A 15,886-nucleotide genomic window follows, 5' to 3' on the forward strand; every position below is an offset into this window, starting at 1 on the left:
GTGTATGTCCTAGCAATGGCATGGAAGAAACAATGATTCACCTCTTTTCAGTCCTTTGCCACAAGTTGTGGAGAGAGTCATGTACCTAAGGAATTTAGGCAGATGGGAAATATGGACATAATTGTGGATGCCAAGTAAACAATTGACAATGATGTCCAGAGGGGTCACCCTAGGATCTCAGTTCTGTGTCCTCCTAACTTAGAAATAATTCTTTGAAAAGGAAAGGACCAACTAACAAGTGAGGTTGTGTGTCCAACACCCAGGTAGAATAGGATTAAGAATAGGAATTGAGCTGAACCACAGAAAAATAGACACATTTCTTGCATACCTATGATTATGGACTAAAAGTTGTGCCCATTTCACCATAAATTGTGTTACAGAATTACTGAATTGAAATTTTAATTGAAAATCAAACCAGTGCTAATAAATGATATGTGTTTCCTTAAATATTATCCATGCTCCTTTAGCTGCTGCAGACCCCAGATCTTACCATTCCCTGCCTGTGTGCATACGTGTGCCCTTCTCAGGGAGCAAGTGGAAGGAATGAGGTTCTGCAGCTACCAGGGGTTATGTTTTCAGGCAGAGTCCTTCTCTGGTACTCTAAAAAAGGTTGCTGGCTTATTTTAAAAGAGACGTTTATTGGCAACCGTTAATTAGCATAGGTAGTTGCATGTTTAAATGAGGGTCATTTTGTATCACTGAAGAATAAAAGTCTAAAGAAAATTGTGGACTTTTCTAATTAGTCCATATCCCCATTGGAATATCAAAACACATTCCTGAACAACCACAACATTTTCAGAAGCCAATAAAATGGTAAATCAAAAGGTTAAATACCCCCAGCCACTAACCACTTACATATGAATGTTTTAAAGTTATGTCAAAGTCCTGTTTTTTTTTAAATATTCATGTAATTAGAAAATAAATATCTTGTGTAAAAGTCATTTAATCTCTGACTCCTCCCTGAAACGGTCAAGGCAATTTACTCTTTTCAAGAAATGCAGTTCTAAAGATTTTAAGAGGTCAAACAGATTTATTATAATGATTTGAAACATTCTTTGGCATTTGCTTATTTTGATGTCTTAATGCAGAAAACCATATTTTTTAAAGGACTTTTTGTTAGTATGCATTCTGTTGCATTGCTTGTGGTTCACTGATGCACTAATCCCAATGTGTCTGACATCAGCCATGATTGTGGCCATTTAGCCAGACCCCAGACCCCTCAGAGTATGTCCTGGTCCCTGGTTAATTTTATTGTCTAATGACTGGTTTGATTTGTACACATTTGATTTGATAATTGATGTGGACACAGGCCTTGAGTAAAAGCAGGTGAAAGAAAAGGGCTACGCTGTGGTTGATTCAATACGGTCATGGAAACAGCAGAAAATGATGAGAACACTGAATATGCAGCAGAGATGCCAAAGTACTAATACAACCTGTAATACCCAGTATAAAATCTATAGTGAGACATTGCTCAATACAAAGTGATGAATGATCTTGACAATTATTATAAAATTCTGATCTCCAAGTATGAAAATATGTATTGGGAATGAAGAAGATTTGAATCCAGTCCTTTGTAGCCACTGAAATCTTAAATGAAACGAATTTCTGTATTGAGCTATTTCCATCCACCGAGGCAGATAGATTCTCTTTAGAATATATGTATTGTATATTTTCTGTCAGCCAAGCAAACTTGGGGATAAAAAGATATGGTTTTTGTCAATGAAAATTTCACAGTCTAGAGGGATATTTTATAATAAAAATATTAATTAGGTTGCAAGGAGCTCTAAAATTATTCCAAATTGAATTTCATACATAAAAGTCTTAATTATAAATGGATAATTTAAACATTGTGTAAATAATAATGGGTAAATTAATAATATTATCCAACTCTTCCCCCACCATCCTAGAAATAGGTTGTGTTTTTTTTTGATATTCAGTATTATTTTATGTTAGTTTCAAGTATTCGGCATAGTAGTTAGACAAATAATTTATGAAGTGATGCCCCTGATAAGTCTACCACCCATCTGATACTATGCAAAGTTTTTACAATATTATTGACTATATTCTCCATAATGTATTTCACATCTCTGTGACTATTTTGTAACTACTAATTTGTAGTTCTTAATCCCTTCACCTTTCTCACCCAGCCCCCCAACCCTCCTCCCATCTACTAATCATCAGCTTGTTCTCATTATCTATGGGTTTCTTTCTGTTTTGTTTGTTTGTTTATTTTATTCTTCACATTCCACATATAAGTGAGATCATATGGTATTTGTCTCTCTCTGTCTGACTTATTTCATTTAGCATAATACCTTCTAAGTCCATCCAGGTTGTTGAAAATTGTAAGATTTCAGTCTTTATTATGGCCGAGTAATATTCTATTGTATATATGAGTATGTACCACAATGTCTTATCCAATCGTCTATTGATGGGCATTTCAGTTGTTTCCATATCTTAGCTATTGTAAATGGCACTGCAGTGAACAGAGGTGCCTATGTCTTTTTGAGTTAGTGTTTTGGATTTCTTTGGATAAATACCCAGGATTGGAATTGCTGGGTCATAAGGTAGTTCTATTTTTAATTTTTTGAGGAACCTCCATACTGTTTTCCATAGTGGCTGCACCAATTTGCAATCCCACCAACAGTGTACAAGTGTTCCCTTTTCTCCACATCCTGGCCAACACTTGTTGTTTGTTGATTTATTGGTGATAGCCATTCTGACAGGTGTGAGGTGATATCTCATTGTTGTTTTTATTTGCATTTATCTGATGATTAGTGATGGTTGACCATCTTTTCATATGTCTATTGGCCATCTTTATACCCTTTATGGAGAAATGTCTATTCATGTCTCCTGATCTTTTGTTAATTGGATTGCTTATTTGTTTGGTATTGAGTTGTATAAGATTTTTAAATAAATTTTGAATATTAACCCCTTATCAGATGTATCATTGGCGAATATCTTCTCCCATTCAATAGGATGTCTTTTCATTTTATTGATGTTTTCTTTACTGTGCAGAAAGTTTTCAGTTTTATATAGTTCCATTTCTTTGTTTGTTTATTTTGTTTCCCTTGTGCGAGGAGATATATCAGTAAAAATATTATTAAGGGTAATGTCTGAGAGTTTCCTTCCTGTATTTTCTTCTAGCAGTTTTATGGTTTGGGGATCTTAAATTTATGTCTTTAATCCATTTTGAGTTCATTACTGTATATGAAGTAAGAAGGTGGTCCAGTTTCATTTTTTTTGTATGTATCTGTTCAGTTATTTCAGAATCATTTATTGAATAGACTGTCCTTACCCCAGTGTCAATTCTTGCTTCCTTTGTCATAAATTAAATGACCATATGGGCGTGGATTTATTTCTGGACTCTTTATTCTTTTCCCTTGATCTATGAGTCTGCTTTTATGCCATGCTGTTTTGATTGTTATGGTTGTATTGATAATATAATTTGATTATATTAATATTGTAGCATAGTTTGATATCAGGAAATGTGATATGTCCAGCTTTATTCTTCTTTCTTAAGATTGCCGTGGCTATTTGGGGTCTTTAATGGTTCCATATAAATTTTAGGACTATTTGTTCTAGTTCAGTGAAAAATGTTATTGGTATTTTGATAAGGATTGCATTGCATCTATAGATTACTTTGGGTAGTATGAAAATCTTAACTATATTAATTCTTCCTGTCCATGATCATGGTATATACTTCCATTTATATGTATCTTCTTTAATTTCTTTCTTCAATGTTCTATAATTTTCTGAGTACAGGTCTTTTACTTCTTGTGTTAAATTTATTCCTATAAAGTATTTTATTTTTTGATGCAATTGTAAATTGGATTGTTTTCTTAATTTCTCTATCTGATGGTTCGTTACTGGTGTATAAAATTCACCAATTTCTGAATATTAATTTTGCATCCTACTACATTACTGAATTCATTTATCAATTCCAATAGTTTTTTGGTGGAATCTTTGAAGTTATCCCTATATAGTATGTCACCCGCAAATAATGACAGTTTTACTTCTTGCTTTCCAATTTGGATGCCTTTTATTTCTTTTTCTTGTGTAATTGCTGTGGCTAGGACTTCCAGTACTATGTGGAATAAAAGTGGTGAAAGTGAGCTTCCTTGTCTTGTTTATGATCTTAAGAGGAATTCTTTTATCTTTTTCCCTTTGAGTATGATTTCAGCTGTGGGTTATGGCCTTTATTACTATATGTTGAGATATATCCCCTGTATTCCCACTTGATGGGGTTTTTTTTTTAATCATAAATCTATGCTGGCTTTTGTGAAATGCTTTTTCTGCGTCTATTGATATGATCATCTGATTTTTATTTTTCATTTTGTTTATGTGGTGTATCACGTTAATTGATTTGCAGATATTGAACCAATCTTGCATGCCAGGAATAAATCCCAATTTGTCGTGGTGTATGTTCTTTCTAATGTATTGCTGAATTTGTTTTGCTGATATTTTGTTGAGGATTTTGCTCTATGTTACTGCAGACTCAAAGTGTCTGCTTGCCTACATGTATCCAAGCAAAAAGAAAACATGAGCATGAGTTTGCAGCAAAGAAAGTAAAGGTGTATTTAGGAGTTGGCGCCAAGCCCAGAGACACAGGTGAGCTAGTGCTCTCTAAAACGTGGTTCCCCAATAGCCTCTAGTGTCTAGATTATATAAAGGAAAAAGCATTAATTATGGTTGCTACTGGAGTTGGGGTTGTAGGCTCTACTGATTTGTTGGGGCTAAAGCAGGGAGCAATTGGTCATGGCATTAAGTCCTGATGTCAGTCATGACATTGTTCTGTCTGGTTTACAGGGGATGTGCTCTGTGGGGATGTTCTGCTTTCATGAGTCTGGACCTGAAACATAACTGAAGCCAAGATGTTATTTTTGTTTGATTAAAACCTTATTTTGGTTTGAGGTTTAGTTATTGTATTTTGGTCATGATTAGTAGGCCTGAAGCTTTATTCTTAAATAAGTCTGGTGTTTACCAGCACTTTATGTCCTAAGGGATTACTGATTAAAAGGAGTGGAAATAGAATACAGGGAGGAGGATCTGGGGAAAGAATACAAGTGACTTACAGTTCTATCAGGATAAACAAAGCTAACTTAGATTAAAGCAATATGTATGCTAAAGAAATGAAATTCATGGATCGTTACATCTATGTTCATCACTGGTATTGGACTGTAATTTTCCTTTTTTATAAGGCCTTGTCTGGTTTTGGAATCAGGGTAATGGTAGCTTCATAGAATGAGCTTGGGAGCTTTCCCTCCTCTTGAAATTTTTGGGATAGCTTGGGAAGAATAGGTATTAATTCTTCTTTGGATGGTTGGTAAAATTTACCTGTGAAGCCATTTGTTGGGAGTGATTACTCCTTCAATTTCATTAGTAGTAAATGGTCAGTTCAGATTTTTCTGTTTCTTCTTGATTAAGCCTTGGAGGATAGTACATTTCTATAAATTTATCAATTTCTTCCAGATTGTCCAATTTGTTGGCATATAGTTGCTTGTAGAATTTCTTACAATTTTTTTTGTATTTCTGTGGTGTCCATTATCACTTCTCTTTTATTTCTGATTTTATTTATTTGGGTTGGCTGTCTTTTTTTCTTGATGAATCTGGTTAAAAGTTTATCAATTTTGTTTATCTTTTCAAAGTACCAGCTCTTGGTTTCATTGATCTTTGCTATTGTTGTTTATGCTTCTATTTAATTTATTTCCACTTTGATCTTTACTATTTATTTTCCTGTACTCACTTTGGGCTTTGTTTGTTGTTCTTTTTCCAGTTCCTTTAAGCGTAGAGTTAGGTTGCTTATTTGAGATTTTTCTTGTTTCCTGAGGTAGTCCTGCATTGTTATGAATGCTAAGAGGACAAAAGCAGTCCTAAGAAGACTGTGCTCCACAGATTTTACAGAGCACATCCCCTGTAAACCAGACAGAACAATGTCATGACTGACATCAGGACTTAATGCCATGACCAATTGCTCCCTGCTTTAGCCCCAACAAATCAGTAGAGCCCAAAACCCCAACTCCAGTAGCAACCATAATTAATGCTTTTTCCTCTGTCTCAAAATATCTTTCAATTTCTTCCTTGATCTCATTGTTAACCTATTCATTGTTTAGTAGCATGTTATTTCGCCTGCATGTTTGTGTGTTTTTCAGGTTTTTTTTGTAACTGATGTTGTGTCTCATACCGTTGTAGTCAGAGAAGACACTTGATATGATTTCAATCTTCTTAAATTTATTGAGACTTATTTTGTGGCATAACACGTGGTCTATCTTGAGTAATGTTCCCTGTGTAATTGAAAATAATGTATATTCTGCTGCTTTGAGGTGAAATGCTCTAAAATATCAATTAAATTCACCTGATCTCATGTGTCACTTAAGGCCACTCTTTCCTTGTTGATTTTCTATCTAGATCTGTCCATTGGTGTCAAGAGGGGGTTAAAGTCCCCTACTATGATTGTGTTTCTATTGATCTTTCCCTATGTCAGTCAATATTTGTTTTATATATTTAGGTGCTCCTATGTTGGATGCATAGATGTTTACTATGCAATCCAATCTTGTTGGATTAGTCTGTTTATCATTATGTAATATCCTTCTTTGTCTCTTATTATAGTCTTTGTTTTCAAGTTTATTTTGTTTGATATAAGTATTGCTACCCCAGATGATTTTTTGTTTGTTTTTATTTGCATGAAACGTCTTTTTTTATCTCTTCACTTTCAGTCTATGTATGTCTTTTGATCTGACATACATAGGTAGGTTTGAGGTAGGTCTCTTGTAAATAAGCATATGCATGGGTCTTGTTTTCTGATTCATCCAGCTACCCTATGTCTTTTGATTGGAGAATTTAATCCATTTATATTTATATATCTATTGATAGGTACATAGTTCTTGCCATTTGGAGAATTCATATTTTTTATCTTTTGTTTGTTTGTTTTCCCCTTCTTCTTAAAGAAGTTCCTTTAACATTTCTTGTATTATTAGCTTGGTGTTAATTAATTCCTTTTGCTTTTTCTTGTCTGGGAAGCTGTTTATCTCTTTTTCAATTTTAAATCATGTCCTTGCTGGGTAGAGTAGTCTTGGTTGTAAACCCTTGCTTTTCATCACTTTGAAAATTTCCTGCCACTCTCTTTGGCCTACAAAGTTTCTGTTGAGAAATCAGCAGATAGTCTTACGGGAGCTCCCTTGCAAGTAACTAACTGCCTTTCTCTCGCTGCTTTTAGGATTCTCTCTTTGTCTATAACCTTTGCCATTTTAATTATAATGTGTCTTGGTGTGGACCTGTTTGAGTTCATGTTTTTTGAGACTCTCTGCATTTCCTGGTCTTGTATGTCTATTTCCTTCACCAGGTTAGGGAAGTTTTCAGTCATTGTTTCTTCAAATAGATTCTCAATTCCTTGCTCTCTCTCTTCTCCTCCTGCTACTCCTATGATGTGAATGTTGTTGCACTTGATGTTGTCCCAGAGATCCCTTAAACTATTTTCACTTTTTTTTCTTTTTGTTGTTCTGAGTGGGTGTTTTCTTCTACAGTGTCTTCTAAATTGCTGATTTGACCCTCTTCTTCATCTAATCTGCTGTTGATTTCTTCTAGTATATTCTTCATTTCAGTTATTGTATTCTTTATTTCTGAGTGGTTCTTTTTTATGCTTTCTATGTCCTTCTTTATACTTCCTATCTCTTTGTTGAAAGTCTCACTAAGTTCCTTACGCATTCTTATAACCAATGTTTTAAACTCTGTCTCTGGTTAGTTGCATCTATCTCATTTAGCTATTTTTCTGGAGTTTTTTCCTGTTCTTTTATTTGGGACATGTTTCTTTGTTTCTTCATTCTGGCTCTCTTTCTGTGTTTGCTTCTAAGTATTTGGTAGATCTTCTATGTCTTCCGGTCTTTATGGGTGGCCTTATGTAGTAGGTGTCCTGTGTGGTCTAGTGGCACAGTCTCCTTGATCACCTGTGCATGTGTTCCAGGAATCCCCTGTGTGTGTTGTATGTATTCTGCTCTAGTTGAGCCTTATTTACTTTGGGCATTTCAGTGGGTGGTATTGACTCTCAGGTTGACTGGCTGTGAAGATTGGCTACACTCACAATATATGAGCTGCTGTGTGGGGACTGACCCCTCAGAGATGGATTTACCCCTATTGCTATTGAGACCACCCTTTGATTTCGCCACTTGTAGGGCTAATCAGTCAGTGCTGTGGTGTGGTCTGAGGCCAGCCTCTGGGTGTGTTGTTTCTGGTGCCTCTTAGGAAGTGTTCATGTGCAGGCCAATTTCAGCTTTGCCTGTGTCTGAGCTGGGGCTCCTTAGTAGGAGCCACAAAGCTATATGCAATTGGTTGCTGCCTGTGTTGGACCTGGAGTCATGTGGTAGTGGCCTTGCTGTGAATCAAGGTCGCTGCCACCAGTATCTGACCTGGGGAAGCTTAGCAAAAGGCCCAAAGCCCCCCAAGGCCTGTTGCCACCTGCTAGCTGCCCACAGGCTCAGCCACTGAAAGAACCTCCTTAGGTGCATGTTGACCTGGTGTTAATAGTGTCTCTGGCAATGCCATCTGAGTTGGTCAGGGTGGGGTTCTAGGGAGTCACAGGGCATGGCTGGTGATTTTCACAAAGTTAATGCAGATTCAGTTCTTGTGCCAGTGCTGAGCCTGTGGCCACTCTTCAAATTGCCCTGTGAATACCACGCCAGCTGTCGTTCACCTTGGGCTCATAGAACCCTGAGAACTGCCCAAGAAAGACTGCAGCACAAGCTGGGGCTGACCATCCACCATTGAATGTTTCCCAAGCCCCCGTGGGTTGTCTGCTGCTGTATAAGCCTCTGGCAGCTTGTGGAATGGGGCTGGCCCCCCAGGAGCTGAGAGTACCCAGGTGATGCAGCACTGGCTGGGCAGGGTGGGGTCCAAGGGAGTCACCAAGGTGGTGCATGTGTATGGATTTTACAGACCAATGTGGTCTCAAATTTGGCCCTGTCATGGAGGATTCAACACAGGAAAGATGGCACTCTCCTGTAGGTTACACTGGAGGTGAGCTCCAAACAGATAATGGCAGCTGTCCCTGTAGCCCTTGTCCTGCAGCCACACAACTCAGTCCTTTCCTGTATGTCTCTAGTGTCTCTCAAGTTGCTGTACCTCCACCGGAGCCCACAGTGAGTGGTTGTAAATGAGAGAGTCTGTATGCAGGGCTTTTAAGAGGATGTCTTCGTTTCCAGCCACTTTCTGTCTCACTGAATAATGGATGGTATCCCTATTGATTTTTACTGTCAGATATTGTGGGGATGTCTCTTCCCACGTAAGACCTCTGGACTGGGGAGCTCAGTGTGGGGCTGGGACTCCTCACTCTTCAGGGATTACATCTGCTGCCAAGGTGTCCCTCCTGGCTCTCAACCATTATCTGTGAGTTTGGGTTCAGCCCATTTCACGTCTCCACCCCTCCTCCTACCAGCCTTGATGTAGCCTTTTCTTTGTATCCTTAGTTATATGGGTTCTGTTCAGTTAGTCTTCCAATGATTCTTGAGGTTCATTGTTCTATAGTTTAGTTGTAATTTTAATGTGATCATGGGAGACAGTAGACAGTGTTTACTTATTCTGCCAAGTTTGACATCATCAACTCTTAAGGCTGTTGTGATGATTACCTGCTAATATTACCATAGATAAAGTGCTCAAAACAGTGTTTGACACATATTAAATGTTGACAAGTATTAGCTCTTGTTATCATTATGGAAACTCTACATGTCTGTTTGTTCCCTGTTATCTTGTAGAGCAGTAACTACTACTTTAATGAATGCTTACTTTGTACTGCATAGTTTACCCCAAGTATTATTTAATTTGTTCTTCAATAACTCTCTGAAGTATCTATATAAATCTTAATTTATAAATGGGAAATGCAATGTTCAGAAATCCAATAATTTGCCCAATTTCAGCTATAGCAAATCCAGAGCTTAAATACAAACTGTGTCTTCCTGCTAACACATAGAGTTCCATGGATAGAGATCACTATGGAGAACAGAGATTAAACTGCTTAGTTCTCTGGCAGTTCTATTCTCTGGACGATTGGCTCTTCCAATCCACTTTGCTTCCCTTTGGAGCAAAAATGACTCTGAGACTGAGACCTACAATAACTTGTAGAGCACTGGAAAAAATATACAAAGTCAATTCAATGCATTTTTTTCTAATATTTCTCTCCTTTCTGCAGCTGGCTTGTAGGGGGAAAATGGCATTCATAGTCTTCAGAGAATGGCAAAATAGTATTTGAGCATAATGCTTTCCACATTCAAGGGTTTGTAGAAAAACCTGTATTTCTAGGTATATCATGTCACATTAAACAATCAAGAGAGGACTGGACAAATGTGATCCATGAGGAACAGGGATGAATGAAGCTACAGGGATGAGGCTTTGATATGGCCCTGACCAGCCAGCCTGCCCTTCATCAGTTTCCTCCCTATGTCTTTCTCAATGTAAACTAAATGTTATTAAATTGGGTTTTGAACAATACTCAGCTGTCTTACAGAAAGGGCCGCTGAGTTTATTTTCATCATTCTAAAACTTAAATATGCACATGTATATATGTGTGGGCGTACATACACAAACTTGCACACACACATATTCTTTCTTAAAGGTAATGAATGACTAAAATTTATTGAATCATTAACTGTGTGCCAGGATTTGTCTATGCATTTTATATTGTTACATTTAATCTTTAAAGCAACTCTATGAGATAGCTATTATTATTATACCATTTTCACAGATGAGTAAACTAAGGCCCCAAGAATTTTAAGTAAAGTACCCAAGATCACAAGGCTGGTAAAATCTACATGATTGTAAAGCTAGTGAAAATGAGAAGCCAGACAGCCACATGCAGATCTTGAGTTTTTATTCATTATGTTATATTTCTTCCCATGTTCTTTAGAAAATTTGGAAAACAATGAGGAATAAATGTCATGCATAATTGCATTGCTAGGAAATAACCATTGTCTATATAAAGTTTTGCACACATATGGAATGGTGCAAAGTTTTCAGATTTTTCATTTGATATATCGTAAGGCTCGATTTAAACTATTTTGAGTTGTATTTTTGTGATTTCATTTTCTATGGTATATTATCATTTATTTAACTATTTCCTTATTTTTAAGAATTTACATTGTTTTCATTTTTTACCATAAAAATATTACATTGATAGCTTTGTATTTAAACATTTTATGCAGTTATTTAAGATTATCTTTCAGGATATATCCCTAGAAGTGTAATTCCTGTGCCAAAGACATGATTTTGTTTTAGAGCTCCAGTCTTTTTTGAATGAAAATTTATTTAGAACTTCCCATAAAACTTTCTATTTTTTCTGCCTGTTGACCCCTTATTTACTCCTCTGTAGTGGCTTTTACACCTGAAGATTTCCAAATTTCCAGTCATTTAGAGGACTACATAATTTCTAAATGGTGGCCAGCTAGTCTAATCAATCATTTTACCCCTTAACATAGGCGTTGGATACTTTAGTGTTTTCTGGATCCAGAGTTCTATCTGTGCTGCCACTTACCCCAGAAAGTCTTACTTTTCTTGGATTTTTCTAGTCTCCCTCTTCCAGCCTTTCACTTTCTCTCTGCCTCACAATATTATTCAAATATGGATTCTACCGCCTGGTTCAAGCTAGTTCTATTACTTTCCTAGCTTCTCTGGTGGCTGAAAGCTTTTTGTTTTGTTTTGTTTTGTTTGTTTGTTGTTGTTTTTTGTCTGGACAAGCAAACTTTACGTTTGAGGACAGCTGTATGTTCTCCTAAGTCTCCTGACTTCCCCTGGGTGCAGGGCTCTGTGATCAGGCTTCTACTTGGAATTGTTGTGTAACATGTTATATCAAGCAGGAGGGAAAGGGAAAATCTCCCAACCCACAAGATGTCTCACAGGCATGACCTGAGAAGATCCTGTAAATAAGCAGGACTATGATTATTCTCAATACCATAACTCAACACTTCACAAAGTCACTGTGAAGAGATAAGCTCCAATTTTCAATTACACACTTAGTGCTAAACCCACATTTCAAACAAAAGATAGGTCAACACAAGTTAGCCGGCAAACAAATCTCAACTTTTTAATGAAAGGACTAGGAAGAGCTCAGTGAGTTGCCAAGAAGATGACCATGGGATCCTACAGAAGACCAACAAAGACCAACTGTATTGTCCATGACAGCTTCCTGTTTAGATGAGATATTGGTACCAGGCTTATAATAATAGGGATCAGAGGAGTAGAATCCTGTGTGTCAAGTTTAGGACTAAGAGATAGAAATCAGAAAACCTGGGGTCTAATCCCAGCCTTGACAATGACTACATGTTTGGACAAGTTACTTTAACTTTTTTTCTCAATAGCAAGTGCAAATTATGAGGAAAATTACAAACCAATCCATCCAAGCCAAGGTCATTTGGAGAAGAGGTGAGAATAGAAATAAGTCACTGTTCAGCCCACAACCAATGTCATATTTTTCAGTGTGTGTATGCTTTAATATTTTTCTTTTTAAAATTTATTTTAATTATATGTGTGCTTTAATATTAACACTTATGAGGGTTTTAAAAATAATGAAAACATAGTTGTCATATTCTAGCATATAATAGTTGAAATCATTCTAAAATGTTGGCCATTCATTTATTCTTTTCTTTATATTCCACATATTAGTGAGATCATATGGTATTTGTCTTTCTCTGTCTGACTTATTTCACTTAGCATAATGTTCTCTAGGCCCATCCATGTATAACCATTACATTGTTTTGTGCACCTGAAACTAGTAAAAAAAAAAAAAGTTAAAAATAAATAAATAAATAAATAAATAAATAAATAAATAAATAAATAAATAAAATAAAATAAATAAAATGTTGGCCAAATGAAAACACTCTAAAATTTTGGCCAACTCTAACAGAGATCAAAGTCTTGTAAAAATATTAATTGGTGACATTGCATCTCTTAGATTACTTATTTCCCAAGACCTCATTCTATCAACCACATGTTGGCAAATTTTTAGAACCATAGAAAAGAGAATAGTCAGAGTCTTTCAACATACTTTTTAACATTTATCTTTAATCATTAGTAAAATGTCTTAGCAGAAAAAGTGTCCTGGCTGGGGTACATGTGATTAGAGCACACAGTAGAGTGGTGATGGGATATTCTTGGGACAGACAGCCAAGAGCTTACAAGACTTAAGAATGCACTGAAACTTATATGGCTTGATTGTCTATGACCAAAAACTGGAACTTAGACAAGAAAAAACTAGAATATAAAATGGAATAAAGTGTGGAATATAGCTTAATGTAAAACCAAGCAGACTAAGTAAAATATATTATAAACATCATTTTGTAATGAGGTTTTATAGCAGAAAATTTCTTGGACACTAATGCATCATACATCTTACCAAAGAAGCGTGCTATTAGTGATAGAGGGAATCATTTCACTGCTGGCATGATAATTAACTGTTATTCTAATGTGAAAGAGAAAAATAGATCTATATTAGTAGATCTTCAAGGACCCAGTAAATCAGCATATAAAAAAATATACTGAAAAGGAAATCCATATCTTTATGCTTGACAGAGAAATCAGATAATAAAATATTAGGCTGCAAGTCCAGTTTTCAGTTTGTATCATCAGATTCCAATTTATAAATGGGTTATGTTCTAAAATTTTTAATCCAGGGTGGCTTGTTAGTATTTGAAATGCTTTTCCTCCAGAAATAATGTTCTAAGTGGTGGATTAATTCACAGAATAACCCTTATCTTGACACCCCGCCCAACACAACACACACACACACATACACACACACACACACACACACAAATCTACACTTTCTAATCCCAAATGTGAAGCAGTATAGTGTAGCACAGGTTTTGGTAGTAGATATGGAAATAATCCACCTGCAATGGTGATAGGCTAAATTAGTAGCTTAAGGAAATTTGCTTCACTACTATTACATTTATTTTACTTATTTGAAAATGGGAATAATAGTAACTCCCTCATAGGGTAGTTGGTTGTGAACAGTAACTAAGGCAAGGTAAGCCGAAGTTCTTTCATATTATAATATCCTACAAAATGTTAGTTATTCGTGTACTCTAGTACTCTATGGGCCAGCTACACTTTGGTTTAAATCTCCCTTGGTAAACAATGTTTCCCACATTGTTTACCAAGGGAGATTTAAACCAAAGAGTAGCTACTTATGATGTCTACTTATAATGTCTCTACAGAGGGAAGTTCACTATTTGGCAAGAAAGGGCTGTAGTAGATCAAGAAGTATGAAGCCCCCGGCTGTGGTGCTGCCAGCTAGCCATCTGGCCACAGAAATGTTTCTTCACTGCCTCCCCTCACTGTCCCCATTGTAGTGATGACTGTCTCCAAGAAAACAATACACTGTATATCTATTCTCAGGCCTCTGGTGGGCCCAAATCCTGTGTTTACCCTATTATCCTCCTTATTTTCATAACTGCCTTGACTCTGCTTTCTACTTGTTTCATGCACATGAAATTTATATCTTCTCAGATTCTACACTGTTGGAAGACAAGTCCCATGTTTTGCATCTGTAGACTCAGAGTACCCAGCACAATGTTATGCACAAAAATGTGCTTGACAAATGCTAAGAAGAGGACAGAGGGCACTTTCCAGGTAAAGAGAACGCTCTCATAAAGCGAGAAGGTGAAAAGGGCTTTGTGGCCTCTAAGGTGTGTTAGCCAGATTACGATCTTCCCGTTGAGTAAGAAGGAAAGGCAGTAAAATCCAAACCACAGGGAGGAGTGCTAATGACTAGATTAAAGATCTATGAGCAATAGCCAAGCCAGAAGGTACTTGAGAAGCAAGTTACTTGATAAAAATTTTTAATAAGAGCAGTTTCTCAAGAAACAGAGAAATGCCATATATCAGAAGCTTAGAAAAACAAATATTTTTAATTAAAATTTATTGCGGTGACAATGGTTAGTAAAATTACACAGGTTTCAGGTGTACAATTCTGTAATACATCATCTATATATTACATTGTGTGCTCACCACCCAGAATCAGTTCTCTTTCCATCACCATATATCTGATTCCGTTTACCCTCATCTCCCACCCCCTGCCCCCCTTACCCTCTGGTAACCACTAAACTGTGGTCTGTGTCTATGAGTTTTTGTTTTTTTGTTTGTCTTGTTCCTTTGTTGCTTTCAGTTTTATATCCCACATATCAGTGAAATCATATGGTTCTCAACTTTTTCTGTGGGACTTATTTTGCTTAGCATAAGAATCTCAAGATCCATCCATTTTCTTAAATGGGAAAAAAAGATGTGGAATGTAGTAGGAAAGTCATTTTCAGGAGAGTAATTTTATACTAACTCTAATTAATTCTATACTAACTCTAATAAATTAGATTGCTCAGGCTTACGCATCTTACTTGTCACCTGTACCACTTACAATAGATAGATAATTACTTCTGTTATCCTTATTTTAGTTGGCTCAGCTAAAAATTTAAATTACAGTAACAATAGCTAATATTTTGGAACACATACTATATGCCAAGACTATTTCACCTGCTTTGTGTGGATTATAATATTTAATCATTACATTAATGTAATGATTTAGGAACTACAGATGAAACCACAGGTCAGAAATTTCAAATAACTTGCCTATAGTTACTCATATACTGCTCACAAGTGGTGGGCTTAGGGTTTGAACTCAACAATCACTATTCTAAACCAGCTTCTTTAATCACTATACAATAACACCTCCCAAATAAAAAGAAAGCTCATTCATTAGGTGGTCTAATTTTGTGTTTGCATGTGAAAACAAAACAAAACAAAACAAAACAAAACAAAACAAAACACTCCTTCTAAATTAATGTATATGCTATCATCTGCTTCAGATCCTTTATAATTATCGCCATGCTTTCAACCCCCAACTGCCTTGTTTGTTGGC

The 15,886-nt window shown here is 36.2% G+C and overlaps 1 long non-coding RNA gene across 9 annotated transcripts in view; it reads left to right on the top strand.

The window, feature by feature from the left end:
• LOC109440609 (uncharacterized) overlaps positions 1 to 15,886 on the top strand; it is a 58,854-nt gene that overhangs the window by 13,959 nt on the left and 29,009 nt on the right. The gene's annotated exons all lie outside the window — the stretch shown is intronic.

Source organism: Rhinolophus sinicus, linkage group LG02 (assembly GCF_036562045.2).
Source record: "Rhinolophus sinicus isolate RSC01 linkage group LG02, ASM3656204v1, whole genome shotgun sequence".
NCBI classification, from domain to species: Eukaryota; Metazoa; Chordata; class Mammalia; order Chiroptera; family Rhinolophidae; genus Rhinolophus; species Rhinolophus sinicus.